General features: G+C 39.9%; 1 pseudogene; it reads left to right on the forward strand.

The window, feature by feature from the left end:
* Positions 1-19,972, forward strand: part of LOC102282609 (ATP-binding cassette sub-family C member 4-like) — a 156,938-nt pseudogene that overhangs the window by 109,426 nt on the left and 27,540 nt on the right.

Genomic DNA, 19,972 nt, shown 5'->3' on the forward strand with positions numbered 1-19,972 from the left:
TATTGTAAATAGTGCTACAGTGAACATAAGGGTGGATGTATCTTTTGGAATTATGGTTTTCACTGGATATACGCCCAGGAGTGGGACTGCTTGATCACATGGTAGCTTTATTTTTAGTTTTTAAAGGCACCTCATATTTTTTCCATAGTGGCTTTACCAGTTTACATTCCCACCAACAGTGTTGGAGGGTTCCCTTTTCTCCACATCCTCTCCAGTATTATTGTTTTGATGATGGTCATTCTGACTGATGTGAGGTGAAACCTCACTGTAGTTTTTTGCTTTTTTTTTCATTTTTTTTCACTGTAGTTTTGATATACATTTTCCTAATAATTAGAGATGTTGACCATCTTTTCATGTGTTTTTGGTCATCTGTGTATCTTCTTTGAAACTGTCTCTCTTAATCTTCTGCCCATTTTTTTTTATTTTGTTGTTTATTTATTTATTGATATTGAACTGCATGAGTTGTTTGTATATTTTGGAGAGTAATCCTTTGTAAGTTACTTAGTTTGCAAGTATTTACCCCCATTCTACAGCTTGGAGTTGGTATTTTTATGTTTTTTTTTTTTTGCTGTGCAAAACCTTTTAAGATTAATTGGGTCCCATTAGTTTATGTTTTATTTTATTTTCATTACTGTAGGAGGTGCTGCAGTTTATGTCATAGTTCTCCATATGTTTTCGTGTAAGAGTTTTGTAGTGTTTGGTCTTAAATTTATGTCTGTAATCCATTTTGTGTTTATTTTTGTGTATGGTGCTAGGGAAAGTTCTAATTTTATTCTTTTTAAAAGTAGCTGTTTAGTTTTCCCAGCACCAGTTATTGAGCAGACTGTCTTTTCTCCATTGTATATCCTTGCTTCATTTCTCATAGGTGACACAGGTGTGTGGGTTTATCTCTGGGCTTTCAGTCCTGTTCCATTGATCTGTATTTCTGATTTTGGTTACTGTAGCTTTGTAGCATGATCTGAAGACAGGGTATGTGATTCTTCCTAGTTTCATTTTTCTTCTTTGTTTTTCTCAAGATTACATTAGCTATTCATGGTATTTTGTGTTTCCATACAAAGTGTAAGCTTTTTTGTTCTAATTCTGTGAAAAATGCCATTGGTAATTTGATAGGGATTTCATTGAATCTCTAGATTGCTTGAGTAGTTTGCTTGTTTGTTAGTTTTCAGTAAGTTTTCCTTGAGATCTTTTATCGTTTTATCTTTCTTTGAATGGGTTGAGGTCTACATAACTGTAGCAGGATGACCTTCTGAACATTCCAGGTAGTGTCCTGTAGTTGGATGGAGAAAACCAAGTTTACTATTAAGCTTTTTGTGCAACTTAGGTTTTAGATTTTAGCTTTAGGGCTATGTTGGTCTCTTGATTGTGTGTGTCTGGTGTACTGGGCTGAGAAAGATTCTCTGTAGCAAAACACTATCCTCACTGCTGTGTGGGTCCCAGATAAGCAGTTTTTGGAGTGTATGGCATGAATTCACCATCCCTCACTATTCCATAGCAATAACCCTAAATCACAGTCCTTAATAATGCAAAAATGAGAGTAATATTTTAGATTTAAAAGCAGTGCCTTGTTTTACAAAATCCATTGCCTCGTTTTTTGTGATTTCAACTGCAGCTACATTGACGTAGAAAGTGAAATTACATAATGGTAATTGAAGCATAAGGAGAAAAAAAATTGAACAATGACATCCTTACCTGTATTATACTGTCAAGTGTATCTCAATCCAGGTGGGATTAATATGATAAAGGATGAAAATGGTAAGGATCTAAGAGAAGCAGAAGAGATTAGGAAGAGATGGCATGAATACACAGAATAACTGTACAAAAAAGATCTTAATGACCTGGATAACCATGATGATGTGGTCACTCACCTAAGCCCAGACGTCCTGGACTGTGAAGTCAAGTGGACCTTAACTTCAAAGCTTTACTACGAACAAAGCTAGTGAAGGTAATGGAATTCTAGCTGAGCAGTTTAGTCTCCTAAAAGATGATTTGGTTGAAGTGCGGCACTTAATATACCAGCTAATTTGGAAATTTCAACAGTGGCCACAGGATTGGAAAAGGTTAGTTTTCATTCCAATCCTAAAGAAAGGCAATCCCAGAGAATGTTCAAACTATGATACATTTGCACTCATTTTGCATGCTAGTAAGGTTATACACAAATTCCTTCAAACAAGACTTAAGCAGTGCATGAAACAGAAACTTCCAGCTGGACAAGCTGGGTTTACCAAAGGTAGAGGAACCAGAGATGAAATTGCCAATATTCCCTGGATCATAGAGAAATGAAGGGAATTCCAGAAAAACATCGGCTTCATTGACTATGTGAAAGGCTTTGACTGTGTAGATCACAACAAACTGTGAAAAATTCTGAAAGAGATAGGAATACCAGACCATCTTACCTGTATCCTGAGAAACCTGTATGCAAGTCAAGAAGAAACAGAACTGGACAAGAAACAATGGAGTACTTCAAAACTGGAGAAGGAGAATGACAAGGCTGTATATTGTCACTATGTTTATTTAACTTATATGCAGAATACATCATGCAAAATGCTGGGCTGGATGAAGCACAAGCTGGAATCAAGATTTCTGGGAGAAATATAAATAACCTCAGATATGCAGATGATACCACTCTAATGACAGAAAGTGAACAGCCTCTTGGGGAAAGTGACAGAGCAGAGTGAGAAAGCTGGCTAAAAACTCAGCATTCAAAAAATTAAGATCATGATATCCGGTCCCATCTGGGGAAAAATTAAAAACAGTAACAGATTTTATTTTCTTAGGTTCCAAAAATCACTTCAAACTGTGACTGTAGCCATGAATGAAAAGATGTTTGCTTCTTGGAAGGAAAGTTATGACAAATCTAGACAGACTATTACAAAGCAGAGACATCACTTTGCCAACAAAGATCCATATAATGAAAGCTATATTTTTACAGTAGTCATGTAAGAGTTGTCAACAGATGTTAAGAGTTGGACCATTAAAAAGACTGAGGGCCAAGAATTGATGCTTTCAAGTTGTGGTGTTGGAGAAGACTGTTGAGAGTCCCTTGGACTGTAAGGAGATCAAACCAGTAAATCCTAAAGGAAATCAATCCTGAATATTCACTGGAAGGCTGATGCTGAAGCCGAAGCTCTAATACTTTGACCACCTGATGCGAAGTGCTAACCCATTAGAGAAGACCCTGATAAAGGGAAAGATTGAAGGCAGGAGGAGAAGGGGTGGCAGAGGATGAGATGATTGGATGACATCGCTGACTCAATGGACATGAGTTTGAGCAAACTCTGGGAGATAACGAAGGACAGGGAAGCCTGGTGTGCTGCAGTCCATGATGACACAGAGTCAGACATGACTTAGTACTGAAGAACAACTTTGTTCAGTTCAGTTCAGTTCAGTTCAGTTTAATCGGCTCAGTCGTGTCTGACTCTTTGTGACTCCATGGACCGCAGCCTACCAGGCCTCTCTGTCCATTGCCAACTCCTGGAGTTTACTCAAACTCATGTCCATCTGTTGGTGATACCATCCAACCATCTCATCCTCTGTCAAATCTAACAACTTTGCTAGTTCTTTCTAAATTCATCGTTATTTTTTTAAATTTACTTATTTATTTGGCTGTACTGGGTCTTAGTTGGGACATGCAGGATCTTCAGTCTTAGTTGTAACAGGCAGGACTTTAGTTGCAGCATGTGAACTCTTAGTTGTGGCATATGGAATCTGTCTAGTTTCCTGACCAGGATTGAACCTGGGCCCCCTGTGTCAGGACCTCAGGGTCTTAGCTATTGAACCATCAGGAAAGTCCTCATAGTGTGTGTGTGTGTGTGTTTAATTTTTTATTATTGTCTTATACAACAGAAATAATATTATGAGTAACACTATCATTACATGCAAATGATTTAAATATTATAAAGGAGTCCTCTCACTATTGTGTATAAAATAGATAACTAAAAAGACCTACTGTATAGCACAGGGAACTCTAATACCCTTTAATAACATATGTGGGAAAATAATTTTTAAAGAGCAGATTACATATATGTCTGGCTAATTCACTTTACACATGAAACTAACACAACTTTGTAAATCAACTATATTCCAATAAAAATTGTAAAAATAAAATAGTCTTCTTTGTAGAGTACAGAAGGATTTGTGTAAGGGGTTGAGAAGTAGATTGACTTTATCCTTCTTCTTCCTCATTTAGCTTTGGATGCTGGGCATGTTGGCCTGGTGCTGTCGCTCACCATCACACTTACCAGTATGTTCCAGTGGTGCGCCAGGCAAAGTGTGGAAGTTGAGAACATGGTGATGTTTATCTTTCTGTTCTTAGCCTTTTCAAGTATCCTTGCTGTTATATGACATAAAAGCAACTCTTATGTAAAAATAAAATTTTTATTTTTACATTCCCTCCATCTTCTTAAGGGCTTCCCTGGTGGCTCAGATGGTAAAGAATCCTCCTGCAATGCAAGAGCCACAAGAGACTCAAGTCCGATCCCTGGGTTGGGAAGATCCCTGGAAGGGAAATGGCTACTCCAGTATTCTTGCCTGGAGAATCCCCATGGACAGAGGAGCCTGACAGTCTACAGTCCATGGGGTTGCAAAGAGTGAGGCATGACTGAGCAACTTTCACTTTCCATGTGCTTAAAGTTAATGTAAAATAAAATATATACATATTTTTCTCAGTCATGTGTATGCCATGTCAGAAGGTTTTGTATTCATCACAAACTGTCTCCAAATACAACCTCCTGTAGGAGGGAGGTTCTGAAATTCTGGAGACAATATAAGCTCATTTCTTAGCAGCCTGTTTACATTTGTTTCTTAATGGGTAATTCCTCATTTTTGGTAAAAGAAAATAATCTAGCATTTTGAAGTTTATTTAATTACTATGTTTCTCCACCCCTCCCCATTTTATTATGTATTCTTGTGTGTGTTGAACACTGAATTTGCTGGTGGCCCTTCTTCCTGGTAGGATAGGCTCTCTCTCAGAATGTGCTCTCTAAGGTGTGGGGTCATGGTTGTTTAGAAGACCTTAATCATTGTGTAAATTATACACTTTTGAATATTTGTACCTTTTCCTAAAGGGAAAAACAATAAAAATGAAATTTTTCCATGTCTTTCTTCTAACAGCGTAGAAGTACTCAAAGTCACTCAGTTGTGTCTGACTCTTTGAGACCCCTTGACTATACAGTCCATGGAATTCTCCAGGCCAGAATACTGGAGTGGTAGCCTTTCCCTTCTCCAGGATCTTCCCAACCCAGGATCAAACCCAGGTCACTCGCATTGCAGGAGGATTCTTTATCAGCTGAGCCACAAGGCAAGCCCAAGAATACTGGAGTGGGTAGCCTATCCCTTCTTCAGGGGAACTTCCCAACCCAGGAATCGAACCAGGGTCTCCTACATGGCAGGCGGATTCTTTATGAACTGAGCTATCAGGGAAGCTCATAATAGAATAGAAAATGACTGATTATTAAAATGAGGTTTGATGACCATCTAATTCTGTTCATTTGTAACATGTCGCCCTTCTGTGGCCACACAGTACTAATTGGTGTCCAAAAGTATTCTTTTCTTTGAAGAAAATTTTTTTTTTTTTTTTTTTTTAAATTCAGATGTGAAAGGAGGATCAATAAAATTTTACATGCATTTCTTTAATTTTTTAACTTTAATATAAAATTGAAGTAGACATATGTAAAAGTGTAGAAGATGATGAACAAGTTTGCAAATCACCCAAGGCCTCATCAGACTCCTACTTCTGTCCTTTGTGGATGCTGAGACTTGGGATGTTCTGAACCATATAAAAGCAGAAGGTTTGATTTACAGTCTCTGAATAGCCATAAACAAGACCCTCTGACACTAATAAATGTGATGTCATATGTGTTTCAGATGATTTCAGTAGAAAGGGTGATTGAATATGCAGACCTTGAGAAAGAAGCACCCTGGGAACTTGAGTATCGTCCACCACCATCCTGGCCCAACGAAGGAATGATTTCCTTTTATGATGTGAACTTCAGGCATACGTCGGACAGGCCTCTGGTATTGAAGAATCTGTATCCAGACTTTCACCCAAGACAAAAGGTAGTTTAAGCCATTTGCCTTTTTAAAATCCAGCTAAAGATTTAGCACCACATCTGCTCTTGGCTTCTTTGTCAGTGTGTCAGGGGGACTCTGTTCCTAATGGATGCAGATTAGATCAGTGACATTGTGGGTGAATCTTTCTTGGAAACTGACCATGGAATGGGGATACCAGGAAACTTCTTCCCTGTGTTGTAAGTTCCCTCATAATGGTTGGTGGGCCCTGCAATCCAGGGCTTCATCTTAACCTGACCCAGGACACTATATATCACACCTGATTATTCATACAAAGTCTGGGACTTTTCATACAAATGTCTGGGATTATTCATACAAAGTCTTCCTGATCCTAACTCCAATATCTCATTCCTTTCTATCTTTTCTTGTTTGTATTTCTGAAATCTCCTCCTCCTCCTATGGTACCCTCTGATTGCAGCCTCTTTCTCTGTCCCTTAGACCTTCCTATAGCCTTGTCCTCCACTCACCCACACTGAGTTGCCATGCTCCTACCCTCCTCCCAAAGACTGCTTCTTTCTTTAACATAGATCTGATCCTTACTGGGCTGGGTGAGCTGCTGCTGGAATCATAGCATAGCCTCAAGCCCATTCCAGAAGGGGCTGTGGAGTGAGCTTGTGTCCACCAGAGAAGAGCCTCAATAATGACCCAGTCAGGAGTGAGCAATCATGGTATCAGTTGGAGGCAAGGTCTAGAGATTGGCCCAAAGTCAAAAGCAAATTGATTGGAGCAGAGAAGATCCGTGTGGGAAGAGAGGCTTGTGACCTGGACCAGTCAGCATCCATGTCTGCTTGTGATGTTCCTTCCACACTCAGTTTGAGGCCCTCAGCTGGGATCAGGACAGAATCTTGAAGACACTAAGCCAAAACAGACAAGGTGTTAGGAGCTCTTCCCCACCAACCTCTGCAGCCAGTGTGTCTGACACCCCCACCACCCGCCCCCGACACGGATTGTATGTAGTTTCTCCCAAAGCACCACATCCTACCTGTTCCCAGTGCACATGCTGCCCCTCAGCCTCAGATACCCAGGCCCTCCATCATCTGGATAGTGAAACTCTCTGCATTTTCTGAGTCAACTCAAATGCGTCTTTGAGACCCTGAATTCTTCCTTGGTGTCTTATATATTATTTTAAGGTAGCATTTATGGTACAGCTATGTTTATAACAGCCAAAAGTTGGAAGGAACTAAATCCTTATAATGAAGTATTATTTGGCCTTTAAAAGGAAGAAAATTCTGATCTGTGAATAAACCTTGATGACATCTTGCTAAATGAAATAAGCCAGATACAAAAGGAATAAATACTCTGATTCCATTAATGTGAGGTTCTGAGAGTAGTCAAATTCAAGAAAACAGGAAGTAGGATGGTGGTCCCCAGTGACTCGGGGGGTGGGGGGAATGGGGAGTTGTTTTTTTAATGGGTAAGAATTTCAGTTTTCAAGGCAGAAAAAAAATTCTCAAGCTTGGTTGCACAGCAATGTGAATGTACTGAACACCAAACTATCCATTTAAAAATGGTTAAATAGTTAAATTTTATGTTATGTGAATTTTATCCTAATTAAAAGATGGCACCTGTGGCATACTTTGTAGTTTGGGATCTGTATCTCATAGTACTTTGAGGCTTTTTAAAATCAGAGAGCATCTTCTTTTCATATTTGTTCCCAGAAAGTGGCTTTCTGCAGGGCACAGAGAGAGTACTGAGGACTGCTAGATGACAGGGTAAGTGAGTAACACAGGTGTGAGCAAGCAGGAACCAACACACACACACATGACAACTCTGTAAATAACTGAAAGAACTGCTCTTTAAAACTCTTACCACCCACAGACCCATCTAGTGGAAATAGCTGTAATTTAATGAATGAAACACTTGTAAGATAAAATAATATTCAACTTAATGCCTGAATGTTACCCAGAGAGCAGTTTCAGTTAGTCACAGGGCAAAAGCTGTTCTTAATTATTTCCAGTTCCATTTTAGATCAGGAAGAAGGTGAACTGTCATGTCAGGAAAATATTAATCATGGCTCTTGATACAATCTTGTCCTTGAGAGCACTGTATGTGATGTTTACTCACTCTCAGACAATGTGTCTGTCAGATTTTCTGTTGTAAATTTAATTCTGTTCATCTGCACTTGCCTTAAATTTCCCCCAAAGCCATAAAATATGATTTATCTAAGAACCTTTTTTAGGACAACTTAGGAACATAACAGATTCTTATTCTTCCTTCTTAAAACCTGTAAATCATAGGATTATTGAGATTCTAAAATGTTTGAGGGAAAAGTGAATTTGGAGACTGAATTAATAACTGAATAACTTGACTTTTGATCTGTGCCTTGGTCCACTCTCAGTATTACTGTTAGCTTCATTTCTGTGTTTGGAGATGACACCCAGGCAGCGTGTTCATGAAGTGATTTCAGTCCACTTGTGTATATGTCAGGTTCCCTCTCCTGCTCACCTGTCCCAGCCTCCATCACTCCAGGACACACCTTTGGTGTTGGATTTGATTGAGAGAGGCTGTTGTTGGGAGGGGACAGGGGACGTGGGAGTGAGCCAGCCCAACAGAAGTGGGGCTTTATTCTCTTTTCCTCATTTCCTCTTCTGTACCGATTCCTGAAAGTTAGAACCAATAGGAAAGTATAGTAGGGACTTTGCAGGATTTTAATTCAGAATAAAGAAGAAATGACAAGTGAAAATAAAAAGAAAACCAGGACTTCCTGGTGGTGCAGTGGTAAAAATTCACCTGCCAATGCAGGGGACACTGGTTCAGTCCCTGGTCTGAGAACATTCCACATGCCACAGAGCAACTAAGCCCTGCACTACAACTACTGAGCCTAGGTGCCACAACTACTGAAGTCTTTGCTCATCAACAACAGAAGCCCCCTCAGTGAGAAGCCCGTGCACTGCAACAGGAGTAGCCTCCACTTGTCACAACTGGAGACAGCTCTTACAAGGCAATCAGGACCCAGCACAGCCAAACATAAAAGCCAACATGAGGTAAATAGGACCCTAGACTTCCTGGTTAGAGTCTGAACATGGGCTGTGTTTCTCATTTAGATGGTTCTGTGGGTGATTTGATCATTTTAGAGAGTTCTGGGAAATTATTTTCCAACTCTTGAGGTAGATTGATTTTGCTTTGTTTTTTTCTCACAGCTATTATTTAGATGCTACATTTTTACAGATGCTTACTTAGTCCATGCTATAATGTACAAAAATGTTAGTTTCCTGCATTTTTTTTTTTTTATGTAGTATTTTCTTTAAAACTGCTCCCCTCACTCCCAGATTGCCCCCATTCTCTTGCTGGCTTCTAATTCCCTGTGACTCAGATGGTGATGCCAGGGCCAGAAGCACCTGCCTCTCCTGGAGCTTCTTAGAAATGCAGAGTCTCAGGCTCACCCAGACCTCCTGACTCAGATTCGCATCTGAACATGAATTCCACCTTTCTCTCCCATGAGCAGTTTTTGATAAGTGATAACCTGTGGTTCCCAAGAAATGTCCTTTGACAGTTTGGAATTGAACTCAAAAATTCCCAAATCTCTGCTGCTAACTGAGCAAGAGGCTCTAGAATGTTCTGTTCCACTAGATTTACTTACTTTAATGCTTTTTATGAGATGGTTAAATGGCATTACTGACTGGATGGACATGAATTTGAGTAAGCTCTGGGAGCTGGTGATGGACAGAGAAGCGTAGCATGCTTCAGTCCAGGGGGTTGCAAAGAGCTGGACATGACTGAGCAACTGAACTGAGCTGATGCTCTATAAATTGCACCTTTGCATTATAATCTAATTCTGTGTGATTCCACTGCATTTATTTGCATCTTTCCAGTGGAGTCTGTCTTCATTATGGGTAGTTTTCATCCTGCTGTCTGTCCTTCCCCACACCAGCCTCCTGAAGGGACTGGAGGGATTTCCCACAGGCTCAGCCCTGCCTGGACCTGGAGTCAGAGACAGACCAGTACAGCAGTGTATGTGTGGCTGTTTCACCACCTGATGGGATAAAAAATGAGTCCTGCTGCCCCAAGCATGAGGTCTGTTTGGCCTGTTCCCCAGGCACCATGTGTCCCACTTAGCTGCAGGTTTCTCTCTCAATCCAGCTGTGGGTGCCGTGTCTTCCTGCTGACAGCTGGTCCACCTGCCCTCAGGTACCCTCTTTGCTCTCATTCACCACATGTGTGCCTGACCATAAGATCTCTATGGTAGGCCTGTTTCTTTAACTACAGCTACACCTCTTCCCACTTTCTCTGTTCTAGCTACTCAGAGACATGATAAGGTGTCAGGCCATCCAGGGGATAAGGAGGCCCATCAGCAGGTGGAAAAGAGGCAACAGACGTGGATTTGAGTCCCATCCTGCTACTTATAGGCTCTGATATTCAGACAGACTAATTCATCTAAACCTCAATCTTTTCTTATGCAAAATTGAAAGGATAGATTATAACATGTAGGGTTTATGTACAATCTAATCAAGATAAGGCATGTAAAACACCCAGAGTAAATTCTTGGACAAAAATGGTCATCATTTTCATAGGGTAGAAAATGACCATAACTGCTTATGCTGTGGAAGGTGTTGCCTGTCCCAGGAGAATAAGGTGTTGGCCATTTGAAGTTGTATTTATGGCTGTAGGATCCATCTGCTATGTCTGTCTCTGTCTGATTTGTCTTGTACTTAAATAATATGGTAATGAAGTGAAGAAGTGAAGTTGCTCAGTCGTGTCTGACTCTTTGCGACCCCATGGACTGTAGCCTACCAGGCTCCTCCATCCGTGGGATTCTCCAGGCAAGAGTACTGGAGTAGGTTGCCATTTCCTTCTCCAGGAGATCTTCCCAACCCAGGGATCAAACTTGGGTCTCCTGCATTGCAGCCAGACGCTTTACCATCTGAGCCACCAGGAAAGCTCAATATGGTAATAGATTTTCCATAAATTTCTCTGGACTGAGTTAAAAATCTCAGCTCCCATGGGAGTTTCTTTTTCTCAGGACACCACAGGTAATAAAAATAATAAAAAGTCAAGTCCAATACAGATCCTGATGTCAACATATGCAGTCTGGTTGAAGAAACAAGAAAATGGCTATATTAGCTTTGTAAGCTAGAAGGAGATCACAGATTTTATAGATGCTTATAAAAATGACATAACTTCTGTTAGAGTTGTAACAAGTCCATATTAGGGGACAGGAAGAGCATTTCCAAGGAATTAGACATGTGAGACAGACTTAATGATGTGTGGTTAGGGTTTCAGCAGGTGGAAATGCATGTGAAAGGCATTCCGAGAGGTGAGACCAGCATAAGCAAAAGCATGATGCCCTGATTCAGTGAATGAAGAACTAGACACCTGAAAAGCATCCAGGAAAATGAACTACCAAGTGTGTAACTCACATTTTTACATTCAACCCTCATAACTAGCTAGTGATGTCAAGGAAGCTGACTCGTGTACATGAAGGATAGAGAGGTTAGAGAGGACAGTTTTGTAGAAGAGACGTCCTGGGGTGGGTGGAGTGTTGGGTGCTGAGCTGGCAATTAGGAGTTTAATCTGAGAAGTGAGAGCACATGGACCAGAGGGGGCAGGTACAGGGGACGGGGAGCCAGGAGCTGTTATGCCTCCAGCAAGACATGTTAGGAAAGTGATTCCACTTCTTGGAATCAAGTTGATGTTGATTAAAACAGAGCTATAACACCTGGATTTGTGAACATGCAGGGAAATGGGTGGTAGTAGAAAATGGTATCATACTTCCGGAGGGTAGGCTAGCAGCTTAACAGCTTCCACTGAAAATGTTCATACTTTGTTGTTGTTCACTCACCTAATCACATCCGACACTTCCCAACCCCATGGTCTGATGCACACCAGGCTTCGCTGTCCCTCAGTGTCTCCTGCAGTTTTCCCAAGTTCATGCTCATCGTATCAATGATGCCATCCAATCATCTCATCCTCTGTCATCCCCTTCTCCTCCTGCTTTCAATCTTTCCCAGCATCAGGGTCTTTTCCAATGAGTTGGCTCTTTGTGTCAGGTGGCCAAAGTATTGGAGCTTCAGCATCAGTTCTTCCAGTGAATATTCAGGACTGATTTCCTTTAGGGTTGACTGGTTTGATCTCCTTGCTTTCCAAGGGGTTCATACATGACTCTCAGCAATTCCACATCTGAGATTTTTTGTGAAGGAAATGATTAAGGTTGTTTTCAAAGATTTAGCTTCAGGGATATTTAACACAGTTATTTATAATAGCTAACTATTTGACACTGCCTAAATATCCATCAATAGAGGATTTGTTAAATAAATGATCATGTGTACTATAATATTATGCAACCATTAAATAAATATTTTAGAAATACAAAATGAAAACACATATAACAGTATGTTCACATTAATTGTCTTTTCTTTATATATGTGCACTTGTATCTTTAAGAACACATAGAAAAAAAAATACAACAAAAACAACAAGAACACACACAGAAGCCTAGAAAGTAAAAACATTTTAAGAATTTTTTTTTCAGAGTGCTAGGCTATAGCTAGTATTTATTTACTTTTAAAATTCTTTTGCACCAATTATGATTAAGGAAAGAGTTTATTTTGTTTTTGAACACTGCGAGCCTGGGAAAGATGTAATGAAAGTAAAGTGGGGAAGATGGATGAAGGGGTTGTTTTGTGTGGAACATTGGGTGTTGATTATGCTGAGTTTGATGTGTGAAGAGAGATCCAGGAGCAAGTGTCTAACAAGTGTTATCATCAGAGAGCAACCTGGTTGGAAAAACAGAAAGGGGCCACTGCAAAGCAAGTAACAGAAAATTTTGTCCAAGTGTCTTTATAATTGTATCTGTTTCTTTATTTTTGGCTGGGCTGGGTCTCTGTTGTTTCTTCGGCTTTTCTCTAGTTGCCGTGTAGGGGCTTCTCACTGTGGTGTCTTCTCTTGTTAAGAGCATGGGCTATAAGGTGCGAGGGCTTCAACAGTTGAAGCATGTAGGCTCATAGACGTGGTTCCCTGGTTCTAGAGCGCAGGCTTAATAGTTGTGGCACACGGACTTAGGTGCTTCACAGCATGTGGGATTCTCCTGGACTAGGAATTGAACCCACATCTCCTGCATTTGCAGGCAGTTTCTTTACCACTGAGCCACCAGGGAAGCCCCCAAGTGTCTTTAGATTGAAGAATGTAAGCTTACTGACACTGGTGACACTCTCTATGGGCAATTGGTAAAACCCTTTGGTTACCCAGAAAAGACATTCAGACTATAGCTTTGATGACTGAACTCTAGGAATAATCAGAGTCAGGTTTTCTTTGAGTTGCCTTTTTCTTTTTGGGAGGCCTGGGGCCATGCAGCATGTGGGATCTTAGTTCCCTGACCAGGGATCGAATCCATGCCTCCTGCAGTGGAAGCACAGACTCTTAACCGCTGAACTGCCAGGGAAGTCCCCTGGTTTTTAGTTTTCTTCGCTGGAGTTTGGAACTCAGAGTCCTGTGGTCATGAGCAGTCCTCAGTGCCCCTACATATCTCAGTCCATTTGCCCAAAGTTTACAGATGTTCATGTTTACACAGATGGATCAGTTTCAGTGGAGCTGATAACATGGGAACATAAACACATTCTCGCACAGATCAGTTCTCACCTGTGTCCTGATGTGTGTTGATTTACATGTGAGAACACTCAGAGATACAGGCATACCTGTTATACTGTGCTTCACAGATACCTTAAAAAAAAAAAAAAAAAAGACGATTATGGCAACACTGTGTCAGGCAAGTACATTGGCACCATTTTTCCTACAGTATTTGGTCAATGTCTCTGTCACATTTTAATAATTCTTAAAATATTTCAAACCATTTCATTATTATTATGTTTACTGTGCTGATATGTGATCAGTGATTTTAAATGTTCAGTTAAGTTCAGTTCAGTCGCTCAGTCATGTCCGACTCTTTGTGAGCCCATGAGTCGCAGCATGCAAGGCCTCCCTCTCCATCACCAACTCCTGGAGTTCACTCAGACCCACGTCCATCGAGTCAGTGATGACATCCAGCCATCTCATCCTCTGTCGTCCCCTTCTCCTCCTGCCCTCAATCCATCCCAGCATCAGAGTCTTTCCCAATGAGTCAACTCTTCGCATGAGGTGCCCAAAGTACTGAGTTTCAGCTTTAAAATCATTCCTTCCAAAGAAATCCCAGGGCTTATCTCCTTCAGAATGGACTGGTTGGATCTCCTTGCAGTCCAAGGGACTCTCAAGAGTCTTCTCCAACACCACAGTTCAAAAGCATCAACTCTTCAGTGCTGAGCCTTCTTCACAGTCCAACTCTCACATCCATACATGACCACAGGAAAAACCATAGCCTTGACTAGATGGACCTTTGTTGGCAAAGTAATGTTTGCTTTACTCAGCCATTAAAAAGAATACATTTGAGGCAGTTCTAATGAGGTGGATGAAACTCAAAAAAAAAAAAAAAAAAAAAGAAACTGGAGCCTATTATACAGAGTGAATTAAGCCAGAAAAAAAAATACCAATACAGTATACTAACGCATATATATATGGAATTTAGAAAGATGGTAACAATAACCCTGTGTATGAGACAGCAAAAGAGACACTGATGTATAGAACAGTCTTATGGACTCTGTGGGAGAGGGAGAGGGTGGGAAGATTTGGGAGAATGGCATTGAAACATGTAAAGTATCACGTATGAAACTGAGGCCAGTCCAGGTTCAATGCACGATACTGGATGATTCCAGCTAGTGCACTGGGACCACCCAGAGGGATGGTATGAGGAGGAGGGAGGAGGGAGGAGGGTTCAGGGGGGAACACATGTATACCTGTGGCAGATTCATTTTGATATTTGGCAAAACCAGTAATACAATTATGTAAAGTTTAAAAATAAAATAAAATTAAAAATAAATAAATAAATATGCTATCTAGGCAGGTCCTAACTTTCCTTCCAAGGAGTTCCCATCTTTTTCATGGCTGCAGTCACCATCTGCAGTGATGTTGAATGAAAAAGATAAAGTCTGACACTGGCACCATTTTTCCCATCTATTTCCCACTTGATGGACCGGATGCCATGATCTTCATTTTCTGAATGTTGAGCTTTAAACCATTTTTTTACTCTCCTCTTTACTTTCATCAAGAGGCTTTTAGTTCCTCTTCACTTTCTGCCATAAGGGTGGTGTCATCTGCAATATCTGAGGTTATTGATATTTCTCCCAGCAATCTTGATTCCAGCTTGTGCTTCCTCCAGCCAAGTGTCTCTCATGATGTACACTGAGAAATATAAGTTAAATAAGCAGGGTGACAATATACAGCCTTGACCTACTCCTTTTCCTATTTGGAACCAGTCTGTTGTTCTATGTCCAGTTCTAACTGTTGCTTCCTGAACTGCATACAGGTTTCTCAAAAGGAAGGTCAGGTGGTCTGGTATTCCCATCTCTTTCAGAATTTTTCACAGTTTATTGTGATCCACCCAGTCCTGAGAAGCATAGTCAATAAAGCAGAAGTAGATGTTTTCCTGGAACTCTCTTGCTCCTTGATGATCCAGTCGATGTTGGCAATTTGATCTCTGGTTCCTCTGCCTTTTCTAAAACCAGCTTGAACATCTGGAAGTTCACGGTTCATGTATTGCTGACACTTGGCTTGGAGAATTTTGAGCATTACTTTAGTAGCATGTGAGATGAGTGCAATTGTGCAGTAGTTTGAGCATTCTTTGGCATTGCCTTTCTTTTCGATTGAATAAAACTGAGCTTTTCCAGTCCTGTGGTCACTGCTGAGTTTTCCAAATTTGCTGGCATATTGGTGCAGCACCTTCACAAAGTCATCTTCCAGGATTTGAATTAGCCCAACTGGAATTCCATCACCTCTACTAGCTTTGTTCATAGTGATGCTTCCAATGGCCCACTTGACTTCACATTCCAGGATGTCCAAATCTAGGTGAGTGATCACACCATCATGATTAGAAGTTGTGAAGATCTTATTTGTAGAGTTCTCTGACAATTCTTGCCACCTCTTATTAATATCTTCTGCTTCATTAGGCCCCCACCATTGCTGTCCTTTACTGAGCCCATCTTTGCATGAAATGTTCCTTGGTATCTCTAATTTTCTTGAAGAGATCTCTAGTCTTTCCCATTCTATTGTTTTCCTCTATTTATTTGCACTGATCACTGAGAAAGGCTTTCTTATCTCTCCTTGCTATTCTTTTGAACTCTGCATTCAAATGGCTATATCTTTCCTTTTCTCCTTTGCTTTTCAGAGCCCTTCTTTTCACAGCTATTTGTAAGGCCTCCTCAGAGAGCCATTTTGCTTTTTTTGCATTTCTTTTTCTTTGGGATGGTCTTGATTCCTGTCTCCTGTACAATGTCACGAACCTCTGTCCATAGTTCATCAGGCATTCTGTCTGTCAGATCTAGTCCCTAAATCTATATATCACTTCCACTGTATAGTCATAAGGGATTTGATTTAGGTCATATCTGAATGGTCTAGTGGTTTTATCCACTTTCTTATAGTCATTGTATTATCTTTATAAGATAATAAAACTAAGCTAAACCCATTTTTCTTATGTTTAATCTCTATAAAGGTAAATTCTTTTTTGAAATGCCATGATTAATTTGACAGACTAAGATTTGAAACTTCAGAGTCTTTCAAATCAGAAAACATGAAAATTCTAAACATTCTGATTATATTGCTCAGAATGATTTAGTTTTTTTAAAGCCATGAGTTTTAAAACTTTCAGTTTGTTCAGTTCAGTTCAGTCACTCAAATGTGTCCAACTCATTGCAACCTATGAACTGCAGCACGCCAGGTCTCCCTGTCCATCACCACTCCCAGAGTTACTCAAACTCATGTCCATTGAGTCGGTGATGCAAATGATCCAAGCATATGTTACACTTTCATCAATTCCAGATTTTCAATACAGATGAAATCATCTCTTGGAGAGCTTCCTTCAGAAAATTTGCAGTTGGGGTTCCCTGGTGGCTCAGACAGTAAAGAATCTGCCTGCAAGGCAGGAGACCCGTGTTTTGTCCTTGGGTCAGGAAGATCCCCTGGAGTAGGAAATGGCAACCCACTAGCATTCTTGCCTGGAGAATTCCATGGACAGAGGAGCCTGGCAGTCTACAGTCCTTGGGGTCACAGAGTTGGACACGACTGATTGTCTAATGCTTTCTTTCACTTAAAAATTCATCAGTAAAATGGCCAGTTTCTGCATATATATTTGAATGTGGTTTATTCCCCACTGACATTTTACCTAGGAAAAGGAAATGGTAACCTACTCCAGTATTCGTGCCTGGAGAATCCCATGGACAGAGGAGCCTGGCAGGCTACAGTCCATGGTCACAAGAATTGGACACTACTTAGTGACTAAACCACCAACCACCAGCATTTTACCTACATTGTATTGATTCTTTTATCTTACTGTTAGTGCATTTAATTTCTCTCTGCTTTGGTTTTAATAAATAGACTGACACTTGACATGTGTTTTCCAAGGTTCAGTTTTAAAGTACTAATAAAATGCCTTTTGAACTGCTCCGATGAAAGGTCCCATGTAAATAGCAAATATTGTTTGTGTTGTTGTTAATCTCATTATGTACATTTTGTCTACTGGCCTCTGTCTTTCAAGACTGAGACCTGCATTTTATATTTGAAGATGTTTCCTTTCAAGATAAAATATAATTAAGATATTTAATATCAGGAAATGATTTCATTTTTCTACCGAAGAATAATTCCTATTAAATAAATAACATATCCCTGAGAAAGTGAGTACTTGTTTGTGTATAATACTTCTGACTTGAATGTCAACATTTCTGTAAAATTACCCATGTAATTCTCAAGGTCAAAATACCCAGAGAGTAGGAATAAAACTAATTTAAAAGCTGACTTCTTATGGACCACTTAGGAGACTGCTGGTTTTTCACTGCAGTCAGGTTATTTATTTATTTATTTTTTGTTATCTTGTTCCTTTATTTATGAATGTTAGTTACACAAACATATATACACACACATATATACCTTTAACACATAACACATTCAGTTCAGGTCTCCCTTTAACAAACCACATAATGGATACTATGTGATAATTAGTGAAAAACAAAGAATTTTCTGCATATTCTGCATTTAATCAAGGAAATATGAATAAAAAATTGCCTGACATTTTTAGAAGGCATGAAAGTCACTATAGCTTATATTGTGTATTCTTGGGGTGATGGTGGTCTCAATCAGGGACATTTGTGAATTTCTGTCATTTTTGGTTGCCACAATTTTGGGGGTTGCATCTGGTATCTAGGGGATTCATGGCTACTGTTAATCATCCTACAATATACAGGACAGGGCCCAAAATGACCCTCAATAATGAATTATTGGTCCAAAATGTCAGTAGGGCCTTGCTTGAGAAACTTATAGACTATTATTTACATATGATAGAACTTTTTTAAAATTCATCTTCAACAATCAGGGTTCCTCTGGGTTTTGGGCATCCTGTTAATTGTTCATCCCCTGGGTCTCTTTACAGTATGGCATCGTGGGAAGAACAGGAGTTGGAAAAAGTTCCCTCATTGCTGCCCTTTTCAGACTGTCAGAACCTGAAGGTTACATTTCCATTGATGACATCTTGACAACCAGTATTGGACTGCACGATTTAAGGAAGAAAATGTCAGTTGCACTTCAGGTATGCATAGCAGAACACTCTTACATGTTCTTTTCATAAGGTGTCTAAAGTTTAAGTGCTTTTAATTTGTTTGGTCTTTTCAAGGTAAGTGAATGAGTTGATCCTTTTTTCCCAGTAGAGCATATATTTTAGCAGCAGGTATTTTCAACAGACACTTTCATCAGATACCAGGTTTTTTGTTGTTGTTGTTGTTGTAGTTGTTCATTTGTTAGTTTTGTGTGCATGTGATTTAATAACTTACTGAGATAGATTTCTGGACTCAGACTTCATCAGTTTCCACAGTGTTTCCACTGATAATCACATAATTCTGAGAACAGAAGGATAAATGTTTGGTTAGTGCTGGAGAGGTTCCTATAGGGAAACATGAATTTTATTAATAAGTGTCTTACAGATGTAATTTTGCTGTGGGAAATGAGGACATCTTTTAAAGTGATTATCTCCTTGGAGAACTTTCTGTGAAATTGTGGGGCTTTGAGAATTATAGGATATATAGATGCTTTGGGGAGACTTTGACAATTCAGCCATTAATGAATAATTTTCACCAGGGAGGCAATACAGAATAATAAGGAAGAGCAGAAGACTCAGAATTCTGTCTCTATATACCTTGGTTTTCTCTGTCTAACAAGGCTGATAATGATATCACCCCCTCAATCTGTTGTGAGGACAAAAGAGGTCAGTGAGGGTGAAGTGCTTCATGTAGACCCATATGTGCCTGCTGTGATGGTGGAGTGTTGAGTTGGCCATCTCTTCCTGGGCTCTGATTCTGTTTTCTTTTCTTCTTCTTCGTAAAGTAGTATAACTTTCAAGGAGAGTTTTGGAGACTGGATTATATGCAGGGTAGACACTCCTGTCATTCCTTGTGGTTCATTCACTCAACATAATTCTGTGATATTTACTGAGAAATTACTATCCTCCAGGTATATAGCCAAGGGCAACATAGGCCATGTGTCCTCATCTATCACCCTGCCCTCTGCTTTCACAGACTTGCTGATTAAAAAAAAAAAAAAATGAGTTTTTATTCATATACTTAGTAATCAGCTGCCCATCAAGGCAAGCTCAGAAAAATACCCCCTTGAGATGAGAAACAGAGAGAAGGTGAGACACAATGAGCCAGGCAAATGTGCTTCCTGGAATGTGGGTGCAATATGTCCTGAAATGCCTATTTCTCAGGAAGCATGTACAACATGGCACCCAAAGGAAGGCGAATGTGGACTTGGGTATGGCTGTTGCTACCTGCCATGACCTCAAAAATACCTGGAATTAATCTTAAGTAATTTTAAAATCAAGATATTCTTTTAAGACTTAGTG

Source organism: Bos mutus, unplaced genomic scaffold (assembly GCF_027580195.1).
Source record: "Bos mutus isolate GX-2022 unplaced genomic scaffold, NWIPB_WYAK_1.1 CTG283, whole genome shotgun sequence".
In the NCBI taxonomy this organism is placed as follows: Eukaryota; Metazoa; Chordata; class Mammalia; order Artiodactyla; family Bovidae; genus Bos; species Bos mutus.